Source organism: Miniopterus schreibersii, assembly GCF_964146895.1.
Source record: "Miniopterus schreibersii genome assembly, chromosome: 15".
Classification (NCBI taxonomy): domain Eukaryota; kingdom Metazoa; phylum Chordata; class Mammalia; order Chiroptera; family Miniopteridae; genus Miniopterus; species Miniopterus schreibersii.
Genome location: NC_138115.1, coordinates 27598844 through 27613061, shown reverse-complemented (window position 1 = coordinate 27613061; position 14218 = coordinate 27598844). Strand labels below are relative to the sequence as shown.

The following is a 14218-nucleotide window of genomic DNA, read 5'->3' as shown; positions in this document are numbered from 1 at the left end:
AGTACACTGATGAAGACACTGAGAGGCAAACAAAGAAGACAAATGACCTTCCCACAATCACACCACCAGGAAGCGATGGTGTCTGGCTCCAGAGTTTGTTCCCCAGAAAGACAGAAAAATACACAGAAATTACTCTACAGAGTGGTGGCAGGGGAGGAGCTAGGACACGGTGCAGTGGAAGCACCAAGAGGGGACCCTCCCAGGACATTTCTGTCTCATTTCTCCCCCTACCTTGCCCCAGCCCCCCAAGCTACAAGCTACACAGGGGCTGAGACCTTGGCTTACTCACATCTGTTGTATTCCAGCCCCTGACATATTACCTGCAGCCCAGATTGCTATTGAACTGCACAGAATTGTCAGAATCTTAGAATATCTGCCTCAAAAGTCTATATCCTTGGGGTCTTGGAGAAATGAGGCTATGGACAAGCAAGAATTTGGATAAAGAATAAGAATGGAGTTAGGAGTCCTTATTTTGGACTCCTCGGAGCCAAAGTCTCTTCAGACTTACGAAAATGATAGATTGATTGGCGGTCTGTGTCCATACCTTAATCCCACTGGCCACTAATGAAAGCTGAGAGTGCAGGAGCCCTTGGGGGTGGGCCCAGGCTCATCAGCGAGAAGCCCCACTGCCCACACTGACTGTCACAATGTGACCACAGTGGTCTAGCTTCCCTCCCAAGCAGCCATGAAACCCTCATGTTGACACTGAGCGCGCTCTCTGAACACTGATGGTGGCAGCCCCGCTCCCAGTTATACAGGATTCTGAACTAGGGGTCCTGGTTCATGAGGTTTTACTAAGCCCCGAAGGTATCCCTCCTGTCTTCCACTAAAATCCCAAGAGCCCAATTCTCAGTAGTCTTACGACTCTGACATCAAAAGGTGAGCACAGCTGTGGAATTTGGGGCTTATGTGATGATAGCAGCCACCACTGATTAAGGATCTATGTCTCAGGCAACGCGCCCGCGTTTACAAGGACTGTTTCTACCCCTCATACAGCCTTGCGTGTAGCTGTGATTCACCTCAACTCAAAATGGAAAAACTGAGGCTCAGAAAAGCTAAGGAACCTTCCCCAGATCACTGAGCTAGTAAGTAACGAAGCCAAGGTTCAAATCAAGTTCTGTCTGACTCCAAACCTTTTCAATGATGCCAAACTGCCTCCCAATGGTGGTGGTGACGATATGTAAGTTATTGCCCAGTATGGAAATTACAGTACCTGAGATTTCTAAACCAACCTGCAAGGAACGAACCTTTATAGCCAACCACAGTAGCGTCAACGCTCGAAACGTCAAATTCTCCTCGAATTCTCCACAGACTCAACTGTCAACCTTGAGTCCAGTAGACAAAGTCCGGTGAGAATGTTCGTGGTTGCCTGGCAACCGCCTTGCCTGTGGGGGAGGGGATGGAACACCTGCTTTCTCCACTGACTCAGCAGCAGACTGCTCATCCCACATGTGGGAACAGGGACACAGGCAGGGAGGACTCACTGTCATTAGAAAGTGCACAGCTGTGTTAACCACCTCTAGAGGTTTAGATCAGGTCCCAGGACAATGTCCCAATCCTAGACCAATGTCATGAATTGGTGGGACCCAAAGACTGATATTTATGCTAGCATTTCAATCTCACTTCCTTGTTCGAGATCGTTTCTACCTGGGACAATCCCACAGCCAAGGAAGGAAGCCCTTGTGCTGCACATTCCCAGGGACGGGGTGGGGTGTTCAGCACCTCACAAGGCACCCATCCCACGTGCAACAATTCCTCGAGGCTTCATGGTTCTTCTGAAACCCGCCCACCTGTACTCTGTCCAAGGCAACTCCTACAAAATTCACCAAACATTTAAATGCAACTGGGGCTGATTTTTTAATATAAATAGACAGCTAGACTACACAACCACCCCTGCTACCTTCCTGTCTCTTCTGCTTCCTCAAAAGGCAGCCAAATTGGTAGTTACAAACAGACACAAAGATGAAGATTACAGCCTAGGGAATAAAATATTCAATAATACCATGAAAAATATGTATGGGGCCAGGTGGTTGCTTGAAGCACCGGGAGTGTGCTCTATAAAGAACTTGATTTTCTAACTGCTTTCCTGTACATCTGACACTAATACAGAATAACACTGATGTGAACTATAATTGAAAAATAAAAATAATTCTTTTTAAAAAAAAGAATGCAGGCAAGTAGAGCACATGGAGGGAGCCAGGCTTCCAAGCTAGCTGTCAAGTAATCACTGACAAGCCTGCCCTGGCTCTGAGCCTGACTGAGGGACCAGCCTCCTCTAGATGGGGGCGCTCTCAGTGGCCACTCCTCAGGTCCAGGGGGAGGTGTTAGAGATTGTGTGACACAGGAGAGAGACCAGCAGCCTTGTCTGCAGGTGGGGGTGGGCAAGGCCACAGCTGGAGCACCTCACACTCAACACACCTCTCTTCAAAGTGCAGTTAGAAATCTCCTCCGGCACACAGTGCAGGAGCAGCAGGCCCTGGGCCCTTGGACTGCTTGGTGAATGAGGCCCCTGCCCTGACCTAACAAGCTGTCCTCTGCCAGCCTCTGGCCCCTTGTCCTGTACTAAGCAAGTCTCCCCTGGACTTTTATGTGCAGCCACCTCAATGAAAACACCTTTGGTGCCTCCTGCTAAACTCCAGGCCCAGAGAGGAAGAGGGACAAACTTGAGATCCAATGAGTTTGTTTTGAAATCATCTCCTTACTAAAAAGAACCCCTTTACCTACAGAACTCAAAGCATTACCCACCCCACACCCCACCAAATCTTTTGACTTCTTTCAAAAAGGGAAACTCCAAGGCTATTCTCCAGGGAAGCCCACTTCTGAAGGTTCAGTCTTTCTTGCTTTGCTCTAGGCGTATCTCTGTCCAGAGCAAACCATAAGAGCTGGAGTAAAAGGCCCAACCAGAGTGCTGGAAGCCTGAGCCAATCCAGGGTTCAGCTCTACAGCTCCGTGTTGGGACCCCCACAGGGCGTCCAGAACTGCTAATATTTAACCTACTGCCACGATGGGCACAGATCACTGGGACTGGCTTCCCACCCACGCCTGTTCTGGGCCTAATTCCTGGCATAGTTTATCCACACGGCCTGGCTCACCTAAGGGTCCTGGAGCCAGGAGAGTGGGCAGACTTGCCAGAGGTACAGGCTCTACTTCTCCTCCTGTTCCCGCCTCCAGGTTCCTTCAAACACCCCCAACAGCCTCAGGCCTTTGCCAGAATCCTCTTGGCCAGGTGAGGGCCAGAATGCTACCCCAGCCGCAGAAACCCTGGTGCTCTCCTCAGAGGAAACAGAGCCCCCCTGGCCACCTCAGTGCTGCCAGCCTACAGGGCCAGGAAAAGTGAACCTCTCTGCCCTGGCACAAAAGCATAGGATCTCTGAGATCTCTATCTTCACACAAGCGCCCCAGCCCATGATATAGAGGGGTAGAGTCTCTCCCCAGTCCCCAGGCACCAGCTATTTCTAGATCTGTTACAAGGGGGAGGGAGGGATTGCCTGGTTTAATCCCTTAGGAAAATCCAGGATCCCTGTGAATGGGTCCCAGGCTTTGCTGAGAGGCAGTGTCTGGAGCCCAGGGAGGCAGGAAGTGCCCCTGTACACACACACACACACACACACACACACACACACACACACACACCACCTGCCCTAAACTAAAGGGACCCTCCTGGTTACTGATTTGGCCCCAAGCTAATCCTTTGAGTGACTCCCAGGCCTGGTCAGATATCACATACCCCCCTCACCCCCCACACCCACCCCTCCAACCACTGGCTTGTCCTGTGCATGTAACTGTGAAGCCCAGGACCAAAGAACTCTTTCTCTCCTGTCCTCAGACCCTGGTCCTTTCCCACAGCAAGGCCTTGTTCTACTGAGACTCAGATTTCTGGGGAGATTTTAAAGGCTTTTCTCTCACCCCAGCCTCAATCTGCCAAGCTCTGTATCTTGGGGCAGCCAAAGCAAAAGCCCATGGGACCTGTGTTGGCAGAGATGCGGAGAAAATGGAAGCCCATGCACTGCTGGTGGGAGTGAGAATGGCACAGCCGCCCGGTCAGTGCAGCTCAGCTGCTGATCATCCACCTGTGAGCCAGTTTATGGTTCGATTCCACATGCGGGCGAGTGGCCGGGTTGTGATCAAGATTCCTAGTGGGGGGCGTGCAGGAGGCAGCCCATCAGTGAGTCACCATTGATGTTTCTCTCCCTCTCTCTCTCCCTCTCTTCCTCTCTCCGAAATCAATTTTTTAAATAAATGGTACAGCTGCTGTAAAAAAGAGAATGGCGATTCCTTGAAAAATTACACATAGAATTGCCATATGGTCCAGCAGTTCCACTCCTGGGTATATACTCAAAAGAATTGAAAGCAGAAATTGAAATATTTGTACATAACACCATGCTTTACAATAGCCAACAGAGGGAAGCAACCCAAGTGTCCATTGACATATGAATGGATTTAAAAATGTGGTACATACATGCATACAAAGGAATATTATTTAGCCTTAAAAAGAAATGGAATTCTGAGAATGCTACAACATGAACCTTGAAAATACGCCAGGCACAAAAGGACAAATAGAACATGATTCCACTTGCACATCATACCTAGAAGAGACAAATTCATACAGATATTCCAAAAAATACAATAGTGGTTCCCAGGGCAGAGAGGGGGAGGGAAGGGAGAGGTGTCAGTGTTTGGTGGGTTCAGGGTTTCACGTTGGGAAGATGAAAACGTTCTGAGTGTGGGCAGTGGCGTTGGTTCCACAGCAATGTGACTGTACTTACAGCCCCTGAACTGGACACTTCAAAATGGAAAACATGGCAAATGTTATGGTCTGTAGAGTTTATGCTAATTTTTGAAATGTTGGAAAAAAAGATGGTTGTGGCAGGGACCAGGCCCAAGAAGGAATGTCTGTGAGCATCTGCTCCGACGGGAGCCGTGTCCCTCCTCTCCTGGTCAGCACGCTCTTCTTTGCAGGAGTTCCCCTGCCCACTGCGAGGAGGGAAGAGCCCAGGCTTTGGAGTCAAAGGTTCATTTACATTCTGCATTCACAAGCTGTGAAACCTTGGGGAAGCCACTTCACCTCCTTGTGAAGTGGGAAAAATCAACTCTGCCTAAAGCATCCCTAGGCTGTCAGCGGGTGTCCTCCGAGTTAAGCCCAGTGGGAAACCTGGGGGGGCCCAGTGTATCCCTGAAGTGCAGAAAGTAGCTCTAAGGGTACCTGTTTGTGCTCGCCATTTCCATAGCTTTTCGTTTCCCCATGTATAAGCAGGGTACCCTCTTATGCACGACTGTTGAGAGAAAGTGGACTTGACGTGCACCCCAGTTGACCTCCATAGTAAGGTTAAAAGCTAAAGACCCCATCCTCAGCTGACCAAGACCTGCCATGCATGACACACCCACACCTTCCCTCACTAGGCCAGAGCTCAACATCCAACACAGCCTAGAGGTCTTGAGCGCCTACTGTGTGTCAGGCTCTGACCCAGGGCCTGAGGATACCAAGAGTGGATAGGGGACTAGATCACTTAACCCTGGGAAGCTGTCACCCTCTCTTGTGCCACCTCTGCCACAGCACACACAAGATTTGTGGCACCATGGTCAGTCCCAGACACAGGAACAGGACAAAGGTGTCTGGGGCTTCTCTACTACAGGCAGAGGAAGCTACTCTTACCGACATGTGACGAAGCCCCCACACCCCTGCAGACAGTGGAGATCAGGGAAAGCGAGGCACTGCAGGAAGTGTTTAGTGCCAGGATGTAGCAGCAACAAACCAGCGCTGGCTCTATTTGATCCCGGGACCCGACTCCCCAGTCACCAACCCCTCTGGGCCTTGAATCATGTCCCCGTAAGTCCTGGGACAGTGCTGACGACAGAGATTTTCCACCAGCGTGTTGCGGCCTCTAACCACGCCCCTCCCTCCCTGGTTCAGGTAGTTCCACAGATGCAGGGCATAGGAGTGTGAAGCCTGGCTCCCTGTTCCCCACCTCATAGTCGCGCCTCCACTGTGGATAGGGGATGGGGTAAAATCTTTGGGGGTGGAGGAAGGACAAGTTCAAACACCTGAGGTCGCTCACCTCCTGGAAGTCTTCAAGTTTGCACCACACTCTCAACATCCTTGTCATCAAACGGGACCCTGGTGGCCCCAAATGTGTGAATTGTAGTGTTCAACAAAGTTTTCCATGCACTGCCATAGGAAGGAGTGGCGGCGGAGGAATCCAAACACCCCGTTACTAGAGGACTGCGGAGCCTGTGCCGCCCAGAAGTTCTCCTCAGGGATGGGCCTGATGGAGATGACATCGGTGTCCATGTAGACGCCCGGTATTTCCAGGTGATGGCCAGGCGGGACACCTCTGAGCTGACATGGAGCCAGCTTCTCTCTGCACTGGTGCTGATCTGCACGAGCAGGTGCAAATCAGCCTGAGCAGCGCGGGGGAGGGAGGGGAGTCACAGAAGGAGGCCTGGCCCAGGCTGCCGGGGAGGGGGCAGCAAGCCTGCTTCCCAAATACCTATTTGCCAAGGGACCAATTTTTCCAATTTACCAACATTGTCTCCTTCACCCAAGTGTTGCCTTTTAGTATAAAGGTTACACAAATCAGTATCCATGGGAAGACTTCAGGGGCTTGAAGTTTTGTTTTTTTCAAATGAAAGAAGTGGCAAGGTAAAGTAGAAACCAAAAGGGATTTCACAGTGAACTCTATGAGTCATTTTCAGGAGGTGGGACGGTATCTGCAAACATGAAACCATGAAGAAAGAATTTTTTTAATGTCCTAAAAACTGATAAAGAAAAAGGTAGAGTAGAAAATATAGGAAAAAATCAGTATTCGTGCTATTTGATAAATTTGCAAAACAACCTTAAAATGCATGTATGCCTTCGTTCAATAACTAGTTCCTTTAATAATATTTAATAAGGGCCTACTTACTGTGTGCCAAGCTCTGTGACAGCTCCTGAAGATATGCCAGTGAGCAAGGAGAAAACTCTCTGCTGGGAGGAGATGGACACCAAACAAATGAACCTATATGTTCTGCTGGGGATTCATAACAACTATCAAGGGAAGGGGCTGGGTGGGGAGGCTATGAAGGGGGCGGGGAGCACAATCGGATCTCGGGTTCCAGCAGAAGCTGGAATGAAGTGAGGGAGTGAGCTATGGCCAAATGTCTGAGAAGAAGGTTCGAGGTAGAGGGAAGAGCTAGTGCAGGGGACCCGAGGCAGGAACAGGAGGAAGGCAGTGTGGCCACAGCCAAGTAGTGAAGGGAGAGGGGTAGGAGATGACACCAGAAAGGGTAGGGCAGAGAAGGAGGGCGCATTCTGTGGGCTGAGCAAAGCATGAAGTTATTGGGAAGATTTGGAAGACAGGAGTCATGTGATCTGATTAGTCTTCCAAGGGCCACACTGGCTGCTCTGTGGAAAACAGACAGGGGTGGGTGGGGGTTGGGAGGTGACCAGGGCAGGAGCAGAGAGGCAAGTAAGGGCGCTGTTGAAAGAACCCAGCCAAGAGGTGGTGGCCAAGGAGGCTGAAAATCAAGGAGGTGAGAGACGTGGGCAGGTCCCCCACCCGTGCCAAAGATCAAGCCAGTCACACTTTGATGGATTGGAGTGGCAAAGAGTGGATGACTCCATGTGCTTCAAGGAGAGCAACCGAGAAACTAACTTAAAAAGAATGAAAATAAGTCATAATAAGTGGCAATGTGTCCAAATGGAATGCTAGAAAACACAATAGATTTTTCTACACTGAAATATGTTGATTGAAAGATTCAACAGCAACTCTTGGCTTGGACAAGATAGGCATTCTTTACAATTCTGTCATAAAGCCAAATGAAGCATCTTAACTAGACTGTGCAGAAATCCCCCCAGAATTGTTCACGTCATCACATTGCACACCATGGATGAAGAGCTCCGAAATAATAATAACTAAAATTTATCAAAAATTGTTCTAAATTCTTTATAATCTACACAAATCGGCAAAGATTGGTATTAAGATTATTCCCATTCTTCAAGTGAAAATCTAATAGGATCACCAAGTTCACCGTGGCCAGTGTGGGCCAGTGGTTCGAGCATCAAGTCTGCAAACCAAAGGGTCTTGGGTTCGATTCCCAGACAAGGGCACATGCCTGGGTTGCAGGATTTCTCCGAGATTCCAGTGCAGGAGGCAATCAACTGATGCGTCTCTCTCACATCAATGTGTTTCTCTCTCTCTCCTCCCTCCCTCCCTTCCATGCTCTCTAAAAATCAATGGAAAAAATACCCAAGGGTGAGGATTAACAAAATATAAAAAAAAATAAGAGGATCTCAAAGTTCGGTAACTTGTCCAACGTCAGAGAGGCAGAGGTTGGATTTGAACCCAGGCAATCTGGCTCCAAAAATGGACTCATTCAACAAAAGTTATGGTTTTGGTAAAAATATATGTTGGTTATTTGGTAAATTGGTGATTGTTAGTGAACAGATCCAGAGACATAGGATATCAAAAGCTGGCCAGAACCCAAGGAGGAAGAAGCCTGCATTAACGTGAGCATTGGACATCAGCCTAAAACCCAAGGGCTCCCCCAAGGGTGAGCACCAGGAAGGATTAGGCTTCTGGCTATTGACCCTGTCCCTCCCCCACAGTACTCAACCCTGGGCAACCTCCAGGGCTACGGTTGCCAGATCAGTGCCACAAACCTAGTGGTCACTGGCAGGTGATGGCACATTGGGTCATCCCTAACAGCTGGCCCCCAGTTATTCTGAAGTGGCCTAACTGGGCCAGCACAAGCCACACCCAGCCCCCCAAGGGAAGTTAGACACTAGCCCTGGTGTAGTACCCTGCATGTGCATGATTCGTTTATGAAAAATGAATGCAGTATGTAGCATCTCCCAAAACAATGTGAGCAGAGCTTTCTTTTCCCAAGGGGCAAAAGGCAGTGTAGATAATGTTAGTTGAGCCCAGGTGTGGGGAAGTTGGGCCCAGAGCCAGCATGCTGTCTGGCCTTGTACGGTGCTGGAGCGCCCTCTAGCAGGCAAGCGCTGAGAGCTGCAGGGACCCAGCAGCCTGGTGCCATTCACCTGGTCCTTCCCCACTACCAGCACCTGCACAGCAGCCTGCCCTGCTGCTGCTTAGGGTCACACTAGCCATCACCTGGTTGTTAGGAACCCAGTGCTGGCAACTGCAGGTGAAACCTCAGTCTGCTGAGGAGCTCCACCTCCTCCTCACGGATTCCAATTGGAGACTTCCAGGCTCTTCAGGAGAGATGGGAGCCCTGGGAACTAAAGTCCCATGGGGCAAGAATGAAGCTGACAAATTCCCTTAAGCCCCTCCCATCACCACCACACACACGCACACACACACTCTCACACACACACTCACACTCAGGCCTGTCCCTTAGTCTAGAAAAGCTCTCGAGCTGATAGCAACTAGGGGCAAGTGTGGCCTCCATCCAGGAAAGCCCCAGGGGAATGAGGCAGTGGGGACAGGAGTTTCCCTCTTTGGTAAAAGAGTACTGTAGTAGGCTGAATACTAGCCATGCAAAGATATCAGGTCCTAAGTCCTGGAACCTATAACTGTTACCTTATGGGAAAGGGGTCTTTGCAGATGTGACAAATGGAGGGTGTCAAGAAGGGGAGATTATCCTGGAATATCCAGAGGGGCCCTAAATGCGATCACAAGTGTCCTTTATAGTGAGGTAGAGGGAGCGTTCACACACACACACACACACACACACACACGCACATGCACACACAGGAAAGGGGGTATGGAGATGGAGGCAGAGACTGGACTGATGGACTCCACAGAAAAGATTCTTTACTAGAGCTCCCATCATACCCCTGGAGAATGGGCCCTGCCAGCACCTTGATATCCACCCAGTGAAACTGATTTGGGACCTCTGGCCTGCACACAGGGAGGGAAGAGGTTTTTGTTCTCTCAAATCACCAAGTTCCTGGCTTTTTGTTACACAGCCATAGGAAACTAATACAAGTACCGTCACAAATGGCTTCAATCATGCTACTTGAGCTGCAAAACCTAAACTATTGACTCTCTGGCCCTTTAAGGAGGACACACTTTCCTGGCCCTAGCAGCTTCGGCTCAGTGGTTAGAACCTCGGACTGAAGGCTCGAGGGCTCAGTTCAGGAGAAGGGCATGTATCTTGGTGGCAGGATCTATCCCCGATCCCAATTAGGCCATGTTCAGGAGGCAACCAGTGGATCTCCCTTTCACATCAGTATTTCTCTGTGTGTGCCTCTCCCCCTCCCATCCACTCTCTCTACAAAACACAATGGGAAAAATATCCTTGGGAGAGGTTTAACAGAGAAAAAAAGAACAAGCTTCCTTACATCTGATCTAGCCTATGATTAGAATGCAGATAAAGCTTTATATAGCAAGCAATGCTATTATTTTCAAATCAAGTTTTAGCTGTTTTTTAAAAACAATTATAAAATTAACATATCCTCATCACTGAATTCACTCCAGGTCATACTAAAACACCTACTATCACTGTGTGTGGTGTATTTTGTTCTTCAAGCCTTTTTCTTCCATCTTGATGGGAGATGGGGCATGGCATAGCTAAAACACTTATAGTGAACTTTTAATGGAAGAGTACTTAATCCCATGTTGTAGTCTTCATAAGAAGGCACAGTTCGAAGCTGCATAATGAAATCAGAGAGTGCTTATAAGTTCCTTAAACATTACCTGATTATGGGTCCTCATGAGAGAAATATCTAAAGGAAATATTATTTCCTTATTGTGCTATGTTACTAAGATGAAGATTACAAACTTCCCAAGAGTTCCAGAAGTTTCTTGCTCATATCTGAATATAACGCAAACTCATACAGAAGCACTCCACCTGACCCCTTATGAATTTTCTATTTCTATAATTTTCAGGTGAAATATTGCCTCGTTTCCCCTTCAGGTGCAAAAATAGTTTAACGTGGATGGGTTTAAAACTGGCAGTGGAAAATAAGGAGTATACACACCTGGAAAAGATGCGGGCACTCATTCACCGATGATTAGTCTCAAAATGACCTAGGTACTAAGAGAGAAAGCTGGAGGCCAAAGACAGCAGGCAAAAGACAAGTCTAACCTAAGTCTCTCCCAAGTACTTGAATCAGGGCTCAACCCCATAGAAAGAAGGCCAGGCAAGAGTGAAAGGATCTGGGCTCTAGTTCCATCTCTGACACTGAGTCCTTACCCTCAGTTGACCCCTCTATAAAAGGAGTAGGTTGGACACCTTTTCTGTGGTGCCTCTCAACATGGGCATTCTAAGATTCTCAGACACTTACTCGAGTGTACCATGAAAACAGTGGTGTGTCTTCAAACAGCCCTTTCAGATCCAAAGGGAAGAGGAAAACATTGTCTATTGCTGAGAGGAGAGAAAAGGCTGGGTAAGTGGAGTTTGGGGGCAGCCGCATGGAACTGCTGAGGCCCTTCATAAAAAATGCCACCGGGTAGTCGGGATAAACCTTGGCAGCAGACTCCACAGCACAGGCGACCAGCGGGGATGGCTCCATTCTCTCGGAGGTCTCTAGGAACACAATGCTGCGCCCCTTGCCCAGGAGGGCTTCTGGCCCCCGCTGGGACTTGTAGGGGGGCAGGCAGGAGAAGAGGCAGCTGGACTTCAGGGTCAGCTGGTAGAGGAAGCCACAGCAAAGCAGCAGGATGACCAACAGGGAGAGTTGGAGCTCCTTCAGCATGTCCACTTCTCTCTCCTGGACTGCTCCTTTAAGTCAACACATTCGTTAAAATTCCATTCACAAAACTGGAAAACAATAGCATGCACACACACAAAAACAACTACACAATCATATCACTTCTAAGCTTAGATTTTTTTAAATCCCAAATAAAATATGATCAAATCAAGCCATCCAATATGCAAAAGAAAAAGGCATTCACTGGGGTTGAACTTAGGAATTTAGGGTAATACTAATTCATTCATAACAGAAAATCTATTAATCACATGCATTATCTTATAGATAAAAGAAGAAAAGCTATATGGCCATTTTGGTGAAAAGGTGCCAAGAACAGGATAAGGTAAGACATCCACTCATGATTTTGATGAAGCCCAAGGAAATTTTCTTCAGCTGACGATGTGTAGCAGAACATACAGCAATCATCATACTTAATAGGAAGCATTTCAATGATCCCCAGTAAGACCAGGAAAAGGCTAGGGATATGCAATGATCACTGTTACCATTCAACATCACGCCGCTAAGTCTAACCAAGGCAACGAAACAAGAGAAAAGATTGCGTACTATGAATTCAGAAAGAAAGAAGCAAAACATCACTGGCTGTAGAAAATATGATTGCCCACCTAGAAAACCCAAGTTGATTTACTAAGAAGCTAACAGAACTAAGAAGAAAACTAACCATGAAAGCAAACCGAAATCTAGAATTAAATACTTTGACAAGATCACAAGGTTAGCAGAGCCAAGCCCCTTATTTGGGTCCCCTGTCTCCTTGTAGCAACTCCCTCTCTGAAAACATTGGCTCTAACTCTAGCTAACTCCAGGGGACCACAGATTCCACTTTTCCTGTGGTCAAGGTTTCCCATGCCATATGACTCTTTTAGAAAATACAAAACCAGTGAGTCAGAGCTTACCTCGAGCCTGAGACTTGCGGTCAACTGCTACCTGAGGTCTCAGCAATGACCACAAGCTTTTCCTGCTATACTTTCTGATAAATCGCCACTTAATCTTCCAATTCAACAACAGGGGGAAGTAAATCATTGGCCGAAGATTAACACTAAAGGCAAGTTCTCAGGAAGCTCCTCCCTTTACTAAGTTTCCCAAACACAGAGACTTGGGGACAATAAGGAGTTTGCACAGTTTTTCAGGTGGTCCACGCATGAAATCCTGTTATTTTGGGGTTTGTCAGAAGGGCAATAGGGTGATGACTTGGCCTAGAGAAACTGTATATGGCCCTGGACCCAAAAGATAGTGTGCCTGAGCAGTTTAGGTCCAATCAAAACCATGGGCAGACTTGGGAATGCTTCATCACTGACAACCCTGTAATTTGGTCCAAACTTTGCAAATACAAGGTCTGAGGAAAAAAAAAGAAAATCCATCACCACCAATAAGCAATGGACAAGCCCAGCAGTCCAAGGTTCTGCTGATTTGGAGCAAGAATTGATTCTCCAATTTCAGTTACAGTGGCTTCAAGAAGGACCCTTTGCGCAGAGGTCCCCTCGCATGAGGTAGAGCTTCCTCCAGGCCTCACAAGGCCAAGTTCATCACCCTGCACCCATGATGTGGCAATCCCCACATCTCCAAAGACAGTAGTATCTTTCTCCTGGGGTCTGCCCCCCAGTGCTCCTGACATCAGTATGTAGTAATCCTCTTGGAAGCCATCCTCACTGAGGGAGTCACCATTTTCAATTCAGAGCCTTCTCTTGGCCATGAACAGGAATCCACAGCTCCCCCTGGATGCTCTCGTGTGAACAGAGAGGTCCTCTCCTGAGCAGACTTTGGATTCTGACATAGCAGGTTCCACATTAACAGACTTAAGATGTCCCACTTATCAATGGCCTCTTGTTTTCTATGTGCTGAGGCTTCCCAGGAACAGCTTTTTGGGTCATTCCTTTGGGAGCTGAATTTCTTCTCTGGAAGTCATCAATTTATGGCTCAGGCACCTTGGTATCTTCTCAAAATTCCCTGGCATTGAATGGATGGGTTGTATTTTACCTTCCAGAGGGGAGTGAGGGGGAGAGCAGAGCTCTTGCTACTTGCTCTGGGATGACTAGAGGTCTCCATTTGTGGAGTGATACATGCCTAGTGCCTGCATTTCTGGTGGATCATGTAGCCAGTGCCTTCCAACTGTCCGCACAATAATCAAAACCATTGAACAAGTGGTCAAAGCAGAGATCAGTGAAGTAGTTGGGGGTCTTTGTCAGAGGGGTGAAAGTGAGCATTGGTGATGCAGTGACATCCCAAACACAAAAAGTGGGACCTGTCTGACTCTGATCCAAGTAGTGGGTATGATGGAAAGAGCACTAGTTTGGAGTCATTCTTCCACTTGCCACAGGCTCTGGTCACCAGGACAAGTCCCAAAACTGCTCAGAGCCTCAGCTCTTTTGTAAAGTATGGGAAATAAGTGACCTCAGACTCACAGTGAGGGTGAAGGGCTCTGTTAACCCAACAAGCTACTTTCACTTTTCACCAAGGAAAACAGGAGAAAATGAAACATAATTACTATAGATGGTATTTGACTCCCTGATGACAAACATTAAATGGTTGGTGGGTTTTTTTACAGATGAGTGAAATATGTTTCCCTCG

At 48.1% G+C, this 14218-nt stretch overlaps 1 pseudogene across 1 annotated transcript; it reads right to left on the bottom strand.

Moving 5' to 3' along the window:
* Nucleotides 1–5764: 5764 nt before the first annotated feature.
* On the bottom strand, nucleotides 5765–11665 carry LOC308567830 (alpha-1,4-N-acetylglucosaminyltransferase-like; annotated as a pseudogene). Its single transcript has 2 exons — nucleotides 11231–11665; nucleotides 5765–6375 (listed from the first exon to the last, which is right to left on the bottom strand). The product of its transcript is annotated as an alpha-1,4-N-acetylglucosaminyltransferase-like (transcript).
* Between the last annotated feature and the right edge of the window lie 2553 nt (nucleotides 11666–14218).